Source organism: Bacillus rossius, chromosome 1, assembly GCF_032445375.1.
Source record: "Bacillus rossius redtenbacheri isolate Brsri chromosome 1, Brsri_v3, whole genome shotgun sequence".
Lineage (NCBI taxonomy): Eukaryota > Metazoa > Arthropoda > Insecta > Phasmatodea > Bacillidae > Bacillus > Bacillus rossius.
The window spans coordinates 202,000,719-202,024,071 of NC_086330.1; positions in this window are offsets into that span (position 1 = coordinate 202,000,719).

A 23,353-nucleotide genomic window follows, 5' to 3' on the forward strand; every position below is an offset into this window, starting at 1 on the left:
TCTTTAATATCACAAAAATACAGAAGAAAAAAATTTAAAATAAAAATAAATTAATAAAAAAATTTAAATGACAAAAAAAATAAAAAAAATTAAAAATTAAATTTATGGGAGATGTTTTGGTAATGTGCAGGTACAGGTAATGCCGTAACGTTAGAGCAAATCTAATAGGAACTTGATTATTTATTATTTTTGAGAAATAATTTATTACTTCCCGAAATAAAACTAACAGACTTGTGGGAAATTTCTGGTCTTAAATCGTAACCTGTCATATATTGGTGTACACTACGGAGGTGATATTAAAAAAATTAAAGAATGTTTATCAATTGACCACACTTCGGGGTATGCTGGTGCACTGGATGGGCTGTATCTGTAAGATTCTGGATACTTGGTAAGCGGTTCTTCGTCCAAGTTACTCACTCCTTCGTTGCTGATTACTAACATGAATTTTTACAACATGAAAAAAAATGTATACTGGCTAAGGTCTTGATTTAAAATATTTTGACGCTTATAATTATCAGAGTATTGAGTATGGTATGTAGGAATCGACTCCTCTCGTATATGTGCTATACATTTATTTTTGTAGGTAGCAAGATATACATTCGTAGGCTGATTTTCTGCTCTGGTTCAGTGATGTATACTTTGAAGTGGTTCCAGCAAGTACTTTACGTATGCTGGATTATGATTTCACTGGAGTTTCACGTGTACTGAGTTGGAGGGCTAGCGACGTGATGTATGCATGACTCGAGCAAAACATATGACTGCCGCAGCATTCTGCAAGCTTGCAACTCCTGCGCGAGGGGTCATTGTTCATTTGCAGGTGCGTGTCTCCATGTCTCGATCGAGAAGTCTCTGCCTCTATCCTTGAGAATTTTTTTTTTTTTACGGTTAACGTGCTTGAATTTAGGTACTTTTGACTAGAGGCACGTGAATAAGTTTAAATTCGTATGTATAGGAAGATATTTTTCTACATGAGGTAAGAAAAATACATAGATGCTTCAATGTCTGAGATAGGTATCGAACACCTATGAGTGACTAGCACTTGTTTGACCTATCTCCACTAACCCTCGTTTACTTTGTGATATAGATGGGACATGAATGTTTTCAGACAGATGATGGTTAAAATATATTGTGTAAAGAGTCCTTTGTAGAAATTACTATGTGTGGTAATTATTTTAGTCGTAGAGATAATTTAATAAAACATGTAGAAATAACGTGAAGGTTTGTTTATGTGTAAACAAATCATTGATATGGTGGATTTGTATGTAGAAATGGTGGTATACCACATCTCTTGAAGAACACTGTATGGTATATACTGAAAGACTCTTGGGCTCAAGAAGCTAAACTATAGGTGAAAAGGATGAAGTGGTTCCTATGATTAAATGAAAGGAGCTTTTGATGATTTTTTTCTATATACTAAGATGATTTAATTGGGTTTGGGATGATGGGTTGAAGGATTAAATAATATAACTGTACACACTCGCTTTTACAGAAAATGAGAATGGAGCTCACAAGATCATAGATTGCGGGTAAATCACTGACAACTGAAATGTGGAAACGATATCATAAAATGAGTTATATTGATGCAGCTCATGACAATATTGATGACAGCTACGAAGATGATGTCTTTACGTCTGTGATAGTGACACGGACGCGGAGATTTTTAAGACAAATAATATTATTAATATAGAAAAGATGGAAGCCGTAGCACGCCGATCGTGACGAGAAACAAATATTGGAGGATGCTGATGGTTTCGGGAAGACTGAAACTAATGGAAGTATCAACACCTTGAAAAGTGAAAATACACTCAAACCTATATTTAGCAGATCCTCCATACTTTGTAAAAATAATGGACTCCTAAAAAGGAAGCATGAAGGCGATGCAGATACTTCGACATCGACGATAACGAGTTCTTATACGGTAATCTGGGTGAAGACGATGCCTTCTATGGTGATTGCTACAGTGACTCTGAAGCTGGCGACGTGATCGAAGACTGTGATGCAGAACCTAAAGCTGACAAGACCGAAGAATGTGGTGGTGTCCTGAGACCGAAGCGATGGAAACGTCGTGATAAATAAATCTGATCAAGCTTGTGATGATCACTGGCTCGATGATGAAAGTAACCCTGAGGTTGGTGTTAAAACGGAGGACAGCGGAGATCATAATATTTATAATAAACGTGCAAGGAAGATGGTGGCAGAAGAGATTGATTCCACATCATGGAAAGATCCAAACATATTGGTTGACCGGCTAAGACTGATGGTGGCATTTGTTCGTAGAGGAAACTACTCGCATATCGAGGATGTATCGTCCATACTGTAAGAACTTCGGAAAGCTGGCTACATACAATAATCATTTGTTTAACTGTCATGTGTGTACTATTGAAAAATAAATGAACTATTTATATTTTAAAAAAGTATGATTTATTTCTTGTATCCTGATTTCTAAATAACCCTGTGTTTCCGCTACTGTATGTGTGATCATTCCGTTTCCTGTGTGTACTGTGTGTACGTTCCGATTTCCTGTGTGTACGTCCCGTTTTCCTGTGTGTACATTCCGTTTTCCTGTGTGTACGTTACGTTTACTGTGTGTATACTGTGTGTACGTTCCGTTTCCTGTTTGTACATTCCGTTTTCCTGTGTTTACATTTCGTTTTCCTGTTTGTACATTCCGTTTTCCTGTGTGTACATTTCGTTTTCCTGTTTGTACATTTCGTTTTCCTGTGTGTACATTTCGTTTTCCTGTGTGTACATTTCGTTTTCCTGTTTGTACATTTCGTTTTACTGTTTGTACATTTCGTTTTCCTGTTTGTATATTTCGTTTTCCTGTTTGTACATTTCGTTTTTCTGTTTGTACATTTTGTTTTACTGTGTGTACATTTCGTTTTCCTGTTTGTATGTCCCGTTTCCTGTGTGTAAATTCCGTTTTCCTGTGTGTAAATTCCATTTTCCTGTGTGTACTGAGTTCATGGTCTATATGACTGACATTGTTCATGACTCGGTCTTGCGGTCCGAAGACGCTTGGTGTATATGTATGGATGGTTTTGTACATGAACATTTTAAAGGTTAATCTAAATATATAAAAAATAGAATTTCATGTGAAGCATAGCGGCACTGTATTTATTTATATTTGTCAGGTATATTGACTTGTGTTTTATTTTTGAAGAGTGAATGATTAATAAATTACAGGAATGGCAATGGAAAACAAAATCTAAAATTTATTTAATATTAAGTTACAACTGTCACTCTTCAAGTATCGAATCGAGGGCAGGAATCCAGCGATTCAATATGTAAATTAATTAGTGAATTTTTTGATGAATTTTGGATTTTTTCCTGAATTTCTAGCTAAATAATTGTACGATTTCAATATGGCGGGGGCACCTCGGTAATAAATGTTTACTGCACTGTAGCGGGTTAGAATGAAATTATCCAGATGGAAATGTACTCTATAATATGAGTACACACACAAGATGATGTACTCCAGCAGGTGGTAGCTCCTGGTAGCATCTACTGAACATTAAATGTCAGGTCCATGATGGTCGACAAGGACAAAGTCAAACTTCAAAGTCAAGGTCAAATTTCAAGGTGAAGGTTAAATATCAAAGTCAAGGTCAAATTTCAAAATCAAGGTCAAATTTCAAGGTCAAGGTCAAATTTCAAAGTCAAGGTCAAATTTCAAGGTCAAGGTCAAATTTCAAGGTCAAGGTCAAATTTCAAGGTCAAGGTCACGGTCAAATTTCAAGGTCAAGGTCACGGTCAAATTTCAAGGTCAAGGTCAAATTTCAAGGCCAGGGTAAAATTTCAAGGTCAAGGTCAAATTTCAAGGTAAGGTCAAAGGTCAAGGTCAATGGTGTGGTGACTAGATAATTATACTAACATTGTATCGGCACACTTTAGCAGACGAAAACAAGATGGTGGTCTCCAGCGTATGAAGACAAGATGGCGGACATGACGTTATATCAGCTGACGATATATGAACCTTGGTATTGGTGACGGTAGATCGGTCTAGGTAGCTTTCATGGAGGAAGGATCTGATGTTTTTTTTATTTTTTACCCTCACTGGTTTCGAACCAAGAACGGGAATCGATATAATTAATCATTATATTTATTGTCAATTTATTTAATGAATTTTGAACTTTTTCCCGCATCTCTAGCATAAAAATTATGGATTTTCAAGATGGCGGTCAAATGACAAGATGGTAGGTCTGTCTCGAACAGGTGGTGCTATTATTACTTTAAATTAAAAAAAATTACAAGTCCAAATATGCATGTTATTTTTATATATACCTTATTTAATCTTCGGTCTGGTAAATGTCTCGATGGCCGAGCGGTTAAAGGCGTATGTTTTCCAACCTAGAGATCAGAGCTGCGATGGTTCGAATCACAGCGTTTCCAATATATTTTTCATGAAAAATTAAATTTAAAATGTCGATAAGGTTCATAATAGCTATCGTAGGTAATGGAACATCGACCTTATGAGATGAGACAGAGCGACGCTGGCGCTATCTAGGAACAAACAACAGAAACAAAGTCGACGGTATCCAAGATGGCGGCCCTCAGTGGAACAGAAAAAAGTCAAGAGCGATGCTGGTGCTATCTAGGAACAAACAACAGAAACAAAGTCGACGGTATCCAAGATGGCGGCCCCCAGTGGAACAGAAAAAAATCAAGAGCGACGCTGGCGCTATCTAGGAACAAACAACAGAAACAGAGTCGTCGGTATCCAAGATGGCGGCCTCCAGTGGAACAGAAAAAAAAATCGTTAAAATCAGATAATAAATAAAAAAGTTAAAGATGGCGACCGTAACGAAAATTGCAACGGTGACGTCATCATTCAAAATGGCGGAAAACACATCACCGGAATTTTCTAGAACACAATGACGTCATCCAAAATGGCGGATCCAAAATGGCCGCCGTGATCTACTTGTCCCGTTACGTTATGTCTCGTTACGCTGTGTCCCGTTACGCTCATCCAAGATGGCCGCCGTGACGTCAGAGATGGACGTGACGTCAGAGATGTGGCTCGGCTCTCGGCTCCACACCCTTAACCCTGATCTCGGACCGGCTATTACACACTACTCATATGCTAACACTTGAAAAATGAATTATGTACAGTTTCATATAAAATTGCTTCCATTTTGTTATATTTATTATGACGTATGGAATAAAATACATATAATTATATTGAACTAAATAATGTTACACACTTGCTGAATTGATTGATAAAATACCAACTCGCCCAGATATTCTAAACGAAATTTCTTGCTACCTCTTGCCAACTTCTGACATAAGACTGCGTTTTCATAAAATGCGGTGTGTTCACAGTTCTACATGCCAATATAAGTATAATTAAGAAAATATTGAAAATTATTTTAAGCTGTAGTGTTGATTTAGTTTCTCACCCTTCAACAAGATCTCTTGAATCTGGAACAACTACAGAACAATAGTTTGCTTCTCTCTAGAATGTTCCTCGATTACTTTCAGCTTCTGATTCATTGCCATTTATATTTCTGAAATAAAATTAATTGTTCAGTGTATTTATTTATTATTTTTATACACATGTCTATGAATCACAAAAACGCATGCCTACCTTGTTTCAGAGAGGTTTGCTGTAGTAGTGTGAGTAAAATATATTTCAGGTGGTACAAATTGTGTCCTGAAAATAAGACCAACTACGTCAATTCTAAAAATTCAACTTGGAATTGAAATTACATGCTCTATCCTTTAAAAAAATATTTTGCATTCTTAAATTAACTTTAAGAAATTTAGGCCAAATAACAGCACCTTTCGTCAGTAATTCTCGAATGATTTTCTGACGAAAAAAAAGATACTGTTTGTAATTTTACAAATCTAGTTGATGATACACATAGGCCTAAGGTTTTATGGTAAACACTTGCAGGCAAGCTCAGTAATCACTTAGTAGAAGTATATTCTGAAGGTCACTCGACTACACACGGATCAAAGCTTTACTTTATATTTTAATTGTCCTAACTTACAGTATAATAATATCGTGCTAAGCAACCAGTTTTCTCTGATCATTTGCACTTATAGAATTTGTTAACAAAATGTAATAACATGGAAAAAATTCTGTGTAAAATTTCCCTCGTTTGAAAAATCGCAAGATTCACATTTGTAATAAAACCAACAATTTTTTTTTTGTAATCACAATTAAATTGATGAAGGAATAACTGAAAGAACAATAGAGAAAACTAACATGTAAGCTATTTTTCAAAAGTAAACTAACAGAATATGAAAGTCTTCTAGTGGTTTTTCGCAATTTATTTTTGCCCTCACCAAGTTCGAACCAAGAATGTAAATGCGTATTTTTATTAAAATTTATATTAAAACTATAATCAAGTAAATATTTTATGATCGACAGGGGGAAGAGGAGGAGAAGGGTCACTATCGCCCTGAGCAGGCAAGGCCTCGGCCCGCAACCACCTCCCCACCCACATCCTACGAGCCGCGCCACCGCGGCGGGAGAGATAGCAGCCGGCTGCCGGTACAGCTACAGAGGGCGCCACGAGGTGGCTAGCAGTTTCGCCCTTGCATACGTTTACCTTTATTAGTGCCTCAGAAGATTTTCCGCGGTGACATGCCTGTTTAAATGCAGGAATCAATGCAAGAAGGTCTAGTGCGCATCTGACTGGTGAGTTCCTTAAATTCTGACGATTTTTACTGCACAAAAACATAGGTTGAAAAGAACCATTTTCGTGATATTGGCGGGGTCGCAAAAGTGTCAAGGTGGGTATGAGACAACTTAAATTCACCAGACCGACGTCGAGTGTTCTTTTTATTCCTTTCCTGCCCAAACAAAAATTGAAAATCTCAAGTACTTTCTAAAGGAGAGATATAGAGGTAAATGTCTACAGTGGCTTCCTTCCATCGTCCAGACGGCGCCCTTAAAGTAGAGGTGGGTCGAAAAGTATCAACCTGATACTTTGTCAGTGATACGCGCCTGTATCAGGAACGGCAAACGAGTATACTTGAAAAGTATCAAGTACTTTAGTATCAGTTCATAAGTCGCCTGGAACAACACGACGGCCAATGTGCGCAGAACCCGATCGCAGATGACGGTCACTTGGGCGGAACTTGTGAAAGGGAAGGGAGCAGGAACGACGAATAAGGGATAAAGAAGGGAAATAATGTAGGGGAGGAAGCGCAGGGGAAGGCGTTGAAGGAGAGGCGCAAAGCGAAATTGTTACGAGTCGTTTGGTTATTGTCCCACATCAAAGTACGCTCAGTGCGCAGTGCGTGCACAGTCTCGTTCAATAATAAAACTAATGAAATTTTAATATTAAAAAGTACATTAATACAAGATATAATATTTATATTTGTGCACCTTACAGCTATGAAAATGCAAATAAGTTCTCAGTTGACACTAATAACAGATGTAATCAACATATGGACCTTTTTTTTTTTTCGAAAACAATTAGTAACTAGTGTTTTCATACATTAAAGATTACGATTTTATCAAAAATAAAAAATTAAAAAAACAGATACGTGCATTAGTGAGCATACTATATCAATGTTTACGTTTCAAATGTTTCTTCAGATTAGTCGATGATGATTTATAACTCAGTTTTTGTTTACACAAATTACAATTAGCAAACTCATTATTTTCCGTAAAAAAATTCAACACAAATGAAGTCTTTTTCCTGCACTTATCCATTCCTTATTTCACTATAAAGATACTAACTACAAAGCATGACAGCCCGCAACAATGTACATGGTGGTAATTAATACACAGACAGGACGAACTGCAGTGAATGTTGAACTGATTGATACTGGCTGTATCAGGCGGGCATGAGAGTAACAGAGGTAGAGAATTACCGGGCGTGATGAATAATGTATCAGAAACACCGATACCTTTTTACGCTAGTGATGACGGCAAGGAGGATGTGTACCCTGTAACGAGAATGCTGGTACCTTGTCACTTCCTGGGACCGCTACTGCTCTGATACAAAAGTATCAGATACTTGTAACTAGATACATTACTGTATCAGTATCAGGTTGGAACAGATACCGAAAATTGCTGTAACAACCCACCTCTATCTTAAAGTGAATGAATGACGTCACATTGTCGCACATACGACTGTCCAGTCTACAATTATGATGTCTGATGTCTGAATCTAACGATTTCTAAAGTATTCACCACAGCGCAGTACTGTGGAAACGCGGCAAAAAATGTCGCCGGGTCAGTGCAAATATATGGTATTCTGTACTGTAAACTACAGTACATGTACCACAAAATGTGGTTAAAACAATGTTGCAGCACGTTAAAATCTTTACTTCCTTTCTTCTTGCCATAAAAACCATTACAAAACTATGGTATTGTACATTCTTTACCGCGTGCTGGTCGGAGAAGGGTCAGCCTCTCTCTTTGCCTAGCCTGGCGTTCCTACAAAGGAAGCTCAGGTCAGTGGCCAGTGCGTAAGGTGCTAGGTTCGATAGCTAGTTAGGACGCGGCGATTCGTACAGACAACCACGCTCGATAGTTTGATCGACACGCCTGTTGTGTGCCCTGCTTTTTTCAAGGCGGGGCACCTGCTTGCGATGGCGAACAGCGACGAGGAGATGGAGGTAGGCACGGCGACAAAGCGCACGCACGAGGGCAGCGACTCAGAGACTGAACACTCTGTTCTTTCTAAAAAACCGTCAGGGCTCCAGCCCATGACGCCCCCGTAAGCCCCAAGGGAGCGCCGCAAACCGCGAACAACTGCCGGGAATTACCTGGTATAGTGTATCGCCATCCGACATATCAGAAAAATAGGTTACGGCACACAGTTCACCAAACCTCTCGGCATTCAACAAGGGTATAAAAAAAATCAGGGCTTAATTTAAACAGCGAAAGAAAGGGATTTGCTTGAGAAAGCACAACTTTTGTGGCAAGTACAACAAAACATTATTTATTAATCTGAACCTCTGAAATCAAACTATTACAAGCATTAAAAGAATATAAGCATTCGCCGGTACATATTAACTAAATCGGGCCCGATGCTATAAACTATATATATATATATATATATATATATTCATACCCAGCACATGATAAGGAAATATAAAAATACCCTAAACTTAACATCAGTTACAATAGACACCTTATAGTGATTTAAAATCTCTGATAAACCAAGTTCAAGCTAGTTAACACCTCCCTTGTTACGCGACGTGCTCAAGTGTTCGGGGGACGGGTACCCTTAAAACGTTCAACGCGAGTCTCTACCATTTGAATTTCATCATATGTTTCAATTATTTACTTCACGTGTCCATATCATAAAGTTGTTAAATGTAGCTGGGGAAAAACAGACCTCCGACGTAAAATAACACTCTCAGGCTTGACGTAATTATTTCTGCCACCAATCTCTTGCAGCATAACCCCGTTGCACAAGGGGAATCACAAGGGAAGTCACTCACGTATCGGCTCGTCGTCTCCGTTGGATTAGCGAATCCTCGCTAAACCCCACTGGTCCTCAGGCCAGTCGGTGCTGACGGCTATACTAGCCGGAAGGAGCCTCGTTCCGCCGCGATAGTACCGCGACTCTCTTCTTGACGAGCTTTACAGTTACTCTTGCACACAGAAACCAACGAGTTATTTTGCTGCCCAAGCCGGCCCCACACTCGCAAAAGTCATTTTTTTTGCGAGCCCGCTTGCGCGGACCACCTCACACACCGGCCCGTCGTCCAGAACAGCTGATCGCCTGCCTCCCCTCCCCTCCTTCAAAAAAAGGGAGGGGAAAAAGTCTGTCTCCCTCGCGCGCATGCGCGCTGTGCTCGTGATTTGTTTCATTTTACCCCGATCACCACTTGTCCAACTTTGCTATGTCACATTAATAATTAAAATAGTTTTATACAAATGCAAATATATAATTACATTATAAATATAACTAATAAACACAATTATTTAATGATATTCTCACTAACTGTTACCAGGTGCTCTCGGGAGACACTAGCGCTGAAAAACGTTACCAATATTTCAAAGATACCGCCGTACGGATAACACCAATACTCAAATAAACTATACTAAAGGAAAACTATAATATAAACTTCCTTTTAATTTCCTTGTAAAACGGTACCCCAAAAAAAGGGGTACTATATCCCCCCCAAAAAAAAATTTTAAAAATAAAACTAAGGTAATAACAATTTCATTGGGCAGGTACCAATAAAAACATAGAATAAAACATTTAAACACATATAGAAGGGAATAAATCACAGCCTTAGAAACAGATTGCGGAAAATTTCTCAAAAACACGAGTCAAGAGACATGATAGAACACACACTGAATAGAGTGGTACCTCACTCCGAAAGCTAAACTAAACCTACCCCAAAATTAATGCACTAAAAAAAATTACCAAAAACTTATAAATAACAAAAACGTACGGCGTATACCATACAACCATACCACAATATGAGCACTCTTTACAATCTCTAAAACGTAATTACCAACAAGACTAAACCCTAAAAACTTAGATAACTACTTGTTAATGACAAAAACGTACGGTATGTACCTTACGCCTTACATTCCTGCCCCTTTTTTTCTTCTTCATCACGGGCTTTGAAACAAGACCTTTTTCCATGACCTCTCCTCCCACAGTAATCGCATACTAACCCCCTTCCCTTTTCCGGGCATTCTGCTTTAAAGTGACCTGGTTTTCCACACCTAAAACAGCTCCTAGGCCCTTTCTGCCCCCCTTCCTCCAAGCCCTTAACATATTGGTTTGGAAGCCTACTACCACCCATACGTTCAAAATCTGTCTTAGCACACCATAAATTATCAATTTCAACTGCCCACGTAAATAATTTCCCAGTGCCCTTTGGTTTTCCTACAAAAGCACACTCCCTTCTCACCTCGGGGCGCATGTTTTCTACTACTGTTTGCACCATATCTCCCTCGCTCAACCCGAGACCAAAAACTTTACTCATGCTACTCACATTTTGCACAAATTCTACCATGCTCTCGTGAGCTCTTTGGAACCGGTACACATGCTGTTTTTCAAGACGCAGTTTAACTCGTCGGGGGCACATATTTTCCCACAATAATTCCTTCGTTCTTTCCCAACTGCTATTTTCCACTGCACACTGACTCAAAACATTTCGGGCCACTCCCGAACACCTCCCTGCTAGGCATTTTATCAAATAGCTTTGGTCTTCAAAAAGTTCGACGTCAACCATTTTATCAACCTCACTACAAAAGGGTATTAACTTACTGGGGTCCCCCTCATGTAACACTGGCAAACCTTTAATGCTGTCCAAAATCACCTTTTTTTCTATTTGACCTAACAGGTCTATTTTCCCGTGAATCCCAGCTGTAGTCCTCGATATCCCTTCCGCGGAAATGACTCCTACCTCTCTTTCCTTCAAGAATTCGGAAAACGTTTTTCGTAACTCGTCAATACCCACCTCGGCGTTTACAGCTAAACCCGCAGCTTGAACGTTACTTAGTAACTCGGGCTTAGTCAGCTTATAGATCCAGCTAACAGGCATCATTGAAATTACGCCAATACCAACCACAACCGCTATGCTTAGCCACAAGCAAATCCCAGTAGCAGAGTGGCGCATTTGACGCCCCCGTAAGCCCCAAGGGAGCGCCGCAAACCGCGAACAACTGCCGGGAATTACCTGGTATAGTGTATCGCCATCCGACATATCAGAAAAATAGGTTACGGCACACAGTTCACCAAACCTCTCGGCATTCAACAAGGGTATAAAAAAAATCAGGGCTTAATTTAAACAGCGAAAGAAAGGGATTTGCTTGAGAAAGCACAACTTTTGTGGCAAGTACGACAAAACATTATTTATTAATCTGAACCTCAGAAATCAAACTATTACAAGCATTAAAAGAATATAAGCATTCGCCGGTACATATTAACTAAATCGGGCCCGATGCTATAAACTATATATATATATATTCATACCCAGCACATGATAAGGAAATATAAAAATACCCTAAACTTAACATCAGTTACAATAGACATCTTATAGTGATTTAAAATCTCTGATAAACCAAGTTCAAGCTAGTTAACACCTCCCTTGTTACGCGACGTGCTCAAGTGTTCGGGGGACGGGTACCCTTAAAACGTTCAACGCGAGTCTCTACCATTTGAATTTCATCATAAGTTTCAATTATTTACTTCACGTGTCCATATCATAAAGTTGTTAAATGTAGCTGGGGAAAAACAGACCTCCGACGTAAAATAACACTCTCAGGCTTGACGTAATTATTTCTGCCACCAATCTCTTGCAGCATAACCCCGTTGCACAAGGGGAATCACAAGGGAAGTCACTCACGTATCGGCTCGTCGTCTCCGTTGGATTAGCGAATCCTCGCTAAACCCCACTGGTCCTCAGGCCAGTCGGTGCTGACGGCTATACTAGCCGGAAGGAGCCTCGTTCCGCCGCGATAGTACCGCGACTCTCTTCTTGACGAGCTTTACAGTTACTCTTGCACACAGAAACCAACGAGTTATATTGCTGCCCAAGCCGGCCCCACACTCGCAAAAGTCTTTTTTTTTTTGCGAGCCCGCTTGCGCGGACCACCTCACACACCGGCCCGTCGTCCAGAACAGCTGATCGCCTGCCTCCCCTCCCCTCCTTCAAAAAAAGGGAGGGGAAAAAGTCTGTCTCCCTCGCGCGCATGCGCGCTGTGCTCGTGATTTGTTTCATTTTACCCCGATCACCACTTGTCCAACTTTGCTATGTCGCATTAATAATTAAAATAGTTTTATACAAATGCAAATATATAACTACATTATAAATATAACTAATAAACACAATTATTTAATGATATTCTCACTAACTGTTACCAGGTGCTCTCGGGCGACACTAGCGCTGAAAAACGTTACCAATATTTCAAAGATACCGCCGTACAGATAACACCAATACTCAAATAAACTATACTAAAGGAAAACTATAATATAAACTTCCTTTTAATTTCCTTGTAAAACGGTACCCCAAAAAAAGGGGGTACACCCACCACAACCGAGGACGACAACAGTGGCTTCACCACTGTTGAGCGTAGACAACGCAGGCGAAATAGCGATGCGTCGAAAGCAGCATCGACACCGCAACAACCGCAACCGATTGACGAGGCTCCGCGCTACAAACGTGTCCCTTTTGTCATTCGCAATAGTCAAGCAATCGGCAGCTTGGGCCCTGCATTCGCGCGACTCGGCGTCAAAAACAGGATGACGCTGACGAAACGACAAGAAATACGCATCACGTTCGACGGTAAACCCGATCAGGACAAGGCGACCGCGTGGCTCAAGGCCAACGATGTGCCCTACCACACCTTCTCCCAGCCCAACGAGCGAGGCGAGAAGGTTGTAATAAAAAACCTGAGTAAATTCACGCCGGTAGACGCGATCACCGAGGAGCTCACCGCACTCGGCTTTAAAGTAAATTTCATTAAGCAACTTAGTCGGCGGCTCACAGACCGCAACTCAGGACAGGAGGTTTTCGAGCCAACACCGTCATTCGTGGTGTGCGTGGCACCTAGCGCGCACGACATCTACGCCGTAAAACACTTGTACTACACAAGCGGCATTAAGATTGAGCGTTATACGACTCGCGCGGAGGACATCCCGCTCTGTAAGAGGTGTAGTTCCTTCGGACACACCACAGGGAACTGCGCGGAGGTTCCGAAATGCATCAGGTGCGCGGGTTCGCATCCCCGCAGCGAATGCCCCGTCCCAGAGGAGGCACCAAAAGTGTGCTCAAACTGTAAGGAGACAGGCCACACCGCGGCCTGGCGACAGTGCCCAGCGTTTTTGAAAATTGTAGAATCTCGGAGACAGGCCGCCGCGGAACAGGCAGCACAGAAAGCTGCGCGCACAGCCCCGCGAGCACAGCCGGCCGCACCGACGCGGGACAGTTTCCCCCCTCCCCCCGCGCCAACTAGGGAACACGTGCACCGTACAACAACAGAGCGCAGTCCGCGAAGCGCGCCGATTCCGGGAAACGCACGGCCCAGCGAGCAGGTCAGCCAACCGGGCAAAACTCAATCGCAGGCAGTAGCTTCCACGTCATACGCGGCAGCTACGTCAGGCGTAAGCGCACCGCGGCGCACGGCAACGGAAATTGTGCAGGCTCGCGTCGAGAAGAGCCAGCAGCATAGAACAGAAACCGCGCCAGAAGCACAGCCAACAAATAATATCACTAGCCTCGCGGAACTCGCAGAGATCTTGCGCATGTGCGATTATTGGAATTTAGTGAAGGCACTCGAACCGTTTTACGCGCGCATCCGCTCCACCGAGAGCATAAAACACCGCCAAACCATTTTATTGGAAGCACTCGCGACAGTGCTCCAGTAAATGGCAGTAAATATGGGGAAAACACTACAACTCCTAAACTTTAATGCATGTGGTCTCCGCCTTCGGTCTTACGAGTTGGAACAGTGCCTTGTAATATATGGGATTGATGTGGCATTCATTACAGAGACTCACCTATCACCGCACCATCGATTTAATATTTGTGGTTACACCACTTACCGCACTGACCGCGCCACTCGTGGGGGCGGCGCAGCCATATTAATTAAACACGGGATTCATCACCATCCGATAGAAATAACTGGCTTAGAGCATCTAGAGGCCACCAGCATAAATATTCGTAATAAAAATGCGCATGTCTGCATGTCGGCAGTTTATAAACCCCCAGATAAGCCACTACTTTCGAGGGATTTAAATAAACTAATTAATCCACAGCAACACTTTTTCATCGCAGGCGATTTAAACAGCAAAAACGAAGACTGGGGATGCAAAAATACTAACCCAGCAGGCAGAAAATTATTAGATCATTCGGTAGCAAATAATTACGAAATTTTTGCTCCAGGCTCGCCAACTTGCTATCCAACGAATGGTGGCATGCCTGACATATTAGATATAGCTCTTACAAACATACCAGGTGCGCAGGTTACCTCAGAAAAATAAGACGAGCTTGACTCAGACCACTTTCCAGTACTAATTCAATTAACTTTCAATGCTCAATTTTGCGCAGCGATATTTAGCCGAACTTTTGGTATTCCCGACTGGGACAAATTTCGCGAAGACCTGGAATTAACTTTTACAGAAACTCCAGCGATAGATACAGCAGATGAGCTCGAAACTCACGTAAAACTTTTCACCGACACAATTACAGACGTGCGCAAAAAACACACGAAAATCGTGAATAAAAGAGAATTTACGCGAATAAATTACCCAGATGTAGACATGCTAATCGTTTTAAAACGTCAGGCGCGCAACACTTATCAACGAACGCAAGCTAGGACTGAATACAATCGCCTTAAAGCTCAAGTCTCGCGAAAACTTAAAGATTTAAAAAATAGAAAAATACGGAAACCTAATAACAGAGTGCGCAACTCAACCTCGGCAAATGTGGCGGCTCACACGCAATTTACGAGGGAAAAATAAATTTATCTCTACACCTGCCATTGTTACAAATGCGGGCATTAAATATGACGCGATAGATAAAGCAAATGCTATAGCAGACATTTTTGAAAAACAATTTTCACCAAACGAGGACATTAATGAGCCTCAGTTTACTAGGACCACGACAGTAGCTGTTAATAACTATTTACAAATCGTTCCACAAGCCGAGCCGGAACTCGTAACAATTAAAGAGCTCTTAGAAGCTATTCACTCGCGACCAAAAAATAAAGCAGGCGGACCTGACGGAATAAATTTTGATACTTTAAAGAAGTTATCTTTTCAGGCTATACAATATTTTCTTAAAATAATAAATGCTATTTTTATTCTTAAATCCTACCCATCGTCATGGAAACTAGCTAAAGTCATAACCATTCCGAAGCCGGGAAAAAATGCGTCACTACCACAAAACAGGCGACCTATTAGCCTCCTAAATAGCATGAGTAAAATTTTCGAAATAATTTTACTCAAACGACTTCAACACCATTCGGACGAACACGAAGTCATTCCAGATAACCAATTTGGTTTTAGAAGTGGCCACTCTACCTCTCACCCCCTAATTAAGCTCATTGAAGAGGCCACTGACGGTTTTAATTCACGAGCGAAATTTACTGTTGCAACAATGCTCGACGCGGAAAAAGCTTTCGACAAAGTCTGGATACCTGGCTTAATTCAAAAATTAATAACATTTAACTTTCCGGACACGTATATTCATCTGGTGGCCCACTATTTATGGCGTCGAAAATTTTTTGTGTCAATAGAGGGGGCGAAATCATCCATTCGGGAGCTGACAGCAGGTGTGCCGCAGGGGTCCCCACTCTCGCCATTTTTCTATAATGTTTACACAGCCGACATCCCGCGCGAACATACCCACGTGCAATTATATGCAGACGACACTGCAATAATATATCAATCCCCGAATTTGAAGTTTGCTTTAACCAAAGTTCAGAGGCAGCTTACCTCACTCGAACAATGGTACACTCGCTGGCGCATTAAAATAAATGGAGCCAAGTCCACAACTATAATTTTAACTAAAAAAAACACCACCCCCGACCGCGAATTAAAAATTTTTAATCAATTGTTAAATCGGCTAGATATTTAGGTTTAACTCTAGATACCAGGCTTACCTGGAAAGTTCACACCACTAAGGTGACACAGTTTGCGCGAGGCACTTTGCGCAGCCTGTATTCAATGTTTAAGGCCCCCCAATTCCCCAGAAAGAAAAAGTACAGCTGTATTTACAAATAGTTCGCCCACAATTATTATATGCTTGCGAAATCTGGGGCTATGCAGCAAAATGCCATATCGATAAAGTACAGGTCACTCAAAATAAATTTCTTAGAGCCATTGCAGATTGCGGCTGGTACACCAGCACACTAGAAGTACACCAGCTACTCAAAGTAGAGTATGTAGAGGATTATATAAAACGGCAAAACAGGTCTTTTTATGGCCAGCTCCCTGAACATGCCAATACTTACATGAATTTACTTCCGGACTACGACCCTGCTGCACAGCGACAGTTTAAAAAACCGCGACTTGCCTAAGCCAGGTTATACTAGAATCCACACAACCCATGTACGCAGGGCAACTTAGCGAACATAGCAGACGTTTCTCTCTGGCCCGATGTGCCTGTCTACGTCCTGCGGTGCAAATAATCAACATTGGACTAGCCAATGATTGACATGCCCAGGACTCGTAAATATTGCGTCAACACTACTTTTGGCCCAGCGGGGCTCTATTTTATTGCGTCAACACTATCTCTGGCCCAACGGGGCTCTAATTATAAACCAGCGACAACTCGACCGCAGGCCCAAATTCCTTATCACTACCAAATCTTTCCTTCCCCCACCTCTTCCACTAGTCCTTGCTAGTTGTTTTCCCCAGCCATTATTAATTAATTATTTGATGTAACTTTTCATTTTCTTGCTAATTCGAAATGGTCCGAAGCATGCAGGTGTAGGTTTTGACCCACGTAGGGGATCACTGCCTGTGTGTTAGGGCTGACTCCCTATGCCTGAAGGGCAAGACCCGCCTGGCAGGCTTCACCTCCAGAGCCGGCCGCGTTTCGGAAGGCATGGGATTTTGAATTAAAAAAAAAAAAAAAAAAAACTGGACGAGGGCATCTCTCTGCTCGAACAATAGAATAGGATGACATTCATTTACTAATTTCACTCTCTATTTTTCAGATTTAGATGACAACAGCCTGGGGGCTAGCTACAGCAATACTGGTTTAGCCTAACTTTGACCGAACTATATTGGAACGCAATAGTTCGGTCCTTAAGGCTTTTACCGTATCAGTGTCACTAATCAACCTGCACTCTCTCCTACACATCGGTAAACTTACACGATGATATGCCTGCTTGGTCAGCCGGGTATGTGCGGCCTTGGAGCTATACACTACACTCACACAACGAAATTAATTAGGCCATTTTTGCGCACACTCCACACGCCTCTAAATACAGACATCACGACACTCTCATGCATCAGTTAGCCAACTAACTGAGGGGAAAGGGTGACCTCCCCCCGCCTGACACCTACACTATTAAAAATAGAGCCAAGCAACATGCGACAGCTATTTTACTTCTTCTGGACCGTGAGCCACCTTTAATCTTAAAATCGCACACTTCGCGCCCCGCCGTCGTTTCCAATGATTCGAACAAAGTGACGGGGTTGCACTATTTATATTGGCGACCACATAGCGAGTTATGGGAACGTAAGAGTTCCCGGTATCGCTGTCACACGCTCCCGGCCGAGCATATGAGGAAACGGCGGTGGTATTGTACGTGACATTTACTGCACTGTTCTAACAAAAATACGGTACAAAAACTGTACATATGGTATTTACCGATGCAAGTACACTATTTTATGGCACGAGATTGAAAACGCTAGCCCGTGAGTCAATGCAGAATTTCAGGCCAGCAGAAACGTAATGCGTAAAATTAATGCCGCTCCCCGTAAAAACGTATGAATTGCAATTACCCGTACAAATTACGGCAGAATCGTAGAAGTTGGCAGGTCTGAAATTTATTTTCACCTCAAATTTTACACTAACATAAGTTGCGGCAAAGTAAGCAGAAACAAACTAAGAAACGATTACTTTTAAGTGATAAGAATTTTAAATTCTATCAAGTAAGCAGAAACAATAAACTAAAAACGAGTACTTTTAAGGGATAAGAATTGTAAATTTTAATTTAAAAAAACCACATGAATTTGTAAATATTTTTGCAAATATTTGTATGTTTGTAGTACTTTTTCTAACATTAAATAAAGTTGTTCATTTCATAACACAATATATTTCCCCGATTTTTTTTCATATAAGCCATACCATTCATTTTTAATTGTTAGTTTTGTATTTATTATACATATTACATAACCTCCACGTCCATCAACTAGAGAAAAGATACGAGTATAATGAAAACATTTAACTTTTAATAATAAATGGTCCTTCCCTCGTTGTGATTGGCCTTCTACCAGTGACGTCAACACAATATTGAACGTTGCCACACTTCCATAAAGACATTTCATAAACCCGACAATGTTGATTCCGGTAGCAGCAGTAGCAGTTTCAAGAATAGACATTTAGCTGTCTAGCGGGTTGAAACTTGCGGATCATTCCGCTACCGGAATTATTCCGGCAGCGTCAAGAATAGGGCCCCAAGACTGGCTTGCAGCTGTCGCCGGTCGGCGCAATTAACTTTGTCATACGCGCTTAATTTTTATACACACGTGATAATGGTCGCTTGTATACAAAAATAATACGACACGGCATATAATATGATTTTTGATTCGTGACTACTGAAATCAGCATAAAATTCTTGCATTATACGCCGGCAAATACTATATATTTTGCAGGTATGTTGTCTACTTTCTTCCGATATTCACGAAACGAAAACAATTTTTTAATAAAGAGATTTATCATAAATAACTTCTGCTCACACACAAAAATGCATTGTTATTATTACCATCCGGGCAAACTTTAACAATAACCACATTATACAACACGCAAAAACAAACTGGATGAAAATTTAAGCATGAGTAGGAACGACCATTAACGAACGACCACAGTAACAAAAAAAATTGGGCGAGTCCACGCGCCTTACGCAAGTGGTTATCACGATTACGCGGCAACTTGTGTTGGTTGATCCCATCAGCAATAATCACACGATTCACGATTGTGTTGCAGTAAAATCTTCGCTTTTTAATATTAATATATAAATGTTGTTGACGAGCGGGGAAAAGTCAAAAGTTCCCGGACATCGGGATAAATTCCCGCAAAATCCCCGTATTTTTCCCGGGCAGTATAATTCCTGTACAATTCCCGTTTTTCCCGGTCGGTAGACACCCTGTTTAGTGACCACAAATGAAAATAAGTGACTTATTTAGGGCCGGTTTTATGACCTCCGGCTAAAGTTCCGGCTAAAATTTAACCTCAGGCTAGCTCTTATTTCGGTTTTATGACTCCCTGTTAACGTCTACCTTCCAGTTAAAGTTCCGGCTAACCTAGCGGGTGGATGAACCGGCCGCTAGCATGTTAACCGGAGGCTAAGCAACAGAAAATAAAATGGCGATGTATCAGGCGAGGTTAGTTGTTGATAGTGATGATGACTATTTGAGGAATTCTATTGAATATTTGCAGGATGCGATGGAATAATGTATTACTAAACATAAAATGCTTCGCCGTATTCGACAAAGTTTTATTAAAAATTACATGGCATGAAAGTGTAGTCACGCTTTTCTATTCTCGTCGAGTCGTGTATTATTATTTGACTTTAATTGATCACGAAGTACATAAACGTATGCAATGTATATAAACTTAAATGTTCCTGCTTAAGAATATGTGTAAATAAGTGAATTTTAAAATTGCAAAACGAGGGTTATTATTATTACCTATAAAATGTGTGTTTTCGTGGAAGTTGTATCTGTGAATTTTTATTCGTAATACAGTGGACATATGCCGGGAATGAAATGCACTTCATACGACTTCAGACGTGGTTCTAATTCAATGAATACAATTGAATGTGAAAATAAATGTTACCCAATTATTCCTTCCATATATTACAAACCTTTAGGTACTTATTATCTACCTGCCACGCAAGTGCAAAACGAAAACAGTACTGGAATTATTCTGTTTCCCGTATCCAAGTTTATCCCTTGATCCTGTCGGCATGTCTTGTTTTACATTAAACTTGCTGTTTTAATTTAGAATGTTGAAAAATCCTGTACATAACTTAAAATACCTAACATATCACAATACAAACAAATTATGTCAGGTCTTGTAAAAATGTATTTCTTTCGTATACATTTTACAATCATAATTATTTCCCCAGTGAATATGTCTTAGGATCTCTCGACCTACTAAATTAAAACAGCAAGCATCCTATACCACAAACTAATTCCATCAGGATCGGAATAATTTGGATACGTGATACGAAACTATTATTAGAAAAATGAAACCTACACCAGTGAAATGAAAATCGACAAGTATTTTCCCGAAACAGGGTCTATATTATTTGATTATGAAATAAATTTATGAAAGAAATAAGTGTTCTCTAGCAAAAATGTCATCCCTATTAATTTGTTTGTATAGAATTACTTCGTTAGTTTTGGCTTAACCTAACAAAATCATGAGTTTCAATACAAGAGTAAAGTTGAAAACACGCGGTTTTGAATCGTAAATTGTAATTTTATGGTTTAATACAAAGCAGGTTTGACGTCGAAGTAGTTTTTGGTTAAATTAATTATATCTGTTGCAAGATAAAGTTCGCGGCATATTTCTTTACTGCAGTTGTAAACATTACGATTCACAATACAAACAAACAGCTGACTAACATTCTACCAGAAAAAAAACTGTCTCGCAACAAAAGTTACTAAATTCCGGTTTATTTCATTACCAACACACCCATTATTACACCACACGCTTCGTTAGGTTCCGGTTAGCCAACCTCAGGCTAAGGGCCGGTTTCACAAAGTCTGTTTAAAGTTTCGGTTATCTAATCGAACGATTAATTTAAACAGGACATTAAAGTACTGATTATCATTTGACTGTTTCCCAACGTATTTTTAACTTGTGTTTAACTAAACAACGGTTAAGGGAAATATGGCAACCAGGCGATGACGTATTGGATCGCGATTGGCTGTCGTGCTACCTTCGTGTGTTACTTTTGGCCAGTGTTTAAGGTTCGGTTAGAGAAAATTGTAAACAAACATCAATATGGACGAAAATAAGTGGCCACGATCCGGAAATTTTCTTGCTTCGGAAACGGAATTACTTATATCTTTAGAGGAAAATTTTACCTAAAACAATGTCAAACACTTCCAACTGTCTTTCTATTTTACATGCTTTATATTAGCTTCACCTGTATGTTTGTTTGTCTGTCCGTCTGTAACTCTTTCGACTAAGAGTGAGTGGCTCATCACTGTAAAATGTCCCAACAATTTCATTATGTTCGTTAGCCGAGCGGTCTAAGGCGCGCGACTTCTGTAACATCATCTTTCGGATTCAGCGATCGTGGGTTCTACTCCCGGCCACGCTGAAATAATAAAAAAATTTTTCTGGTAAATTCTAAGATTATATCCATACATCTAACTGTAAATGATTCGGAGAGACTTTACCATTTCTTTGTGACGTTGCAACTCCAAATATCTCAGATGGTAATAGGTAGTGTCGGTAACTCATTTCCCATACAGCACAAAATGTTACAGATATGTTTCAGAAATATAACTTTTGAAACATTGTAACATGTTTGAAACATTTCGCAACGTACCTGAAACATCTCGGATATATTTCAGAAACGTCGAAATGTCCGCCCTGTGAAATATTTCAATGAAACCTCCCTGCAACATCAAATGGTAATGTTTCTGAAATGTTTCAATGAAACCTCCCTGCAACATCAAATGGTAATGTTTCCACTAATGTCCCATCAATATTTCTGAAACATTTAACCGAAATATTTCCATAAATGTTCTGAAATACATATAAAATGTATCATGTGACCCAAAATACCTCTGGAAATTAGGATGACTGAGGGTACATTTATAATTTAAAAGAGTATTGCACTTTAACAGATACCATAATGTTACAGCTGCATTGGTCAGCTAGTTGCAGTGAAGTGCAGTGACTGTGTTCCAATTCATCACAGCATGCCCTCGTACACTTCCTCTTGATCCCTTTTTGCATAATGCCCCTTGACCACTCCCTTAGAAAGTGTTAATCGGTGGATTGATATGATCTTGTTCGTATCTTCTTGTTTTCGTCAAGTTTTGCTTGTCCATAGTAATGTGTCATTTTTTGATTATATAAAAAAATAGATATTGTAATATTATTTTGTTTGAAATTATTTTAAAGATGTGCTCTGGTAGGGCATAGAATGTAAATTTTTGTCGTTTTTAATGTAATGATAATTGATTATATTACTTAATAATTTGGCTTGTACAATAATTAAAAATTTACTTATAATTTCTAATGTAAGATTAAAAAGGCCTGCCGACAAAATCCAACAATTCAGGTAAATTAATGAAACCATATTCTCCACCCTACTGAGCTTAATTTATAATATATATATATATATAACCATAATCAGAAAGCCACACCAAGTCAAACCAGGTTCTTTCCATTTGAATACTTAACAATAGAGGCAAAGATGCAAAGGGGTATTTTCAATAACAAATAACAACATAGTCTGAGAAGTAGACTTTAATAAAAAAAACACTATATATATACACACACACACACACACACACACACACACACAATACATGAAACTTTTAACTGACTCTCTATGCAGATGTTCTTGGAGATTTTTGCTGGAAAAAAAAGAAGAAAAAACAATTATTTTTAACTTGTTTCAGGTCAATTATGACATGTATGTGAGATTTTTAAACATGTAGACACTAAGTTGTTACATTATTTATTTTTAAATTACCATGCAAACAGAAAAAAA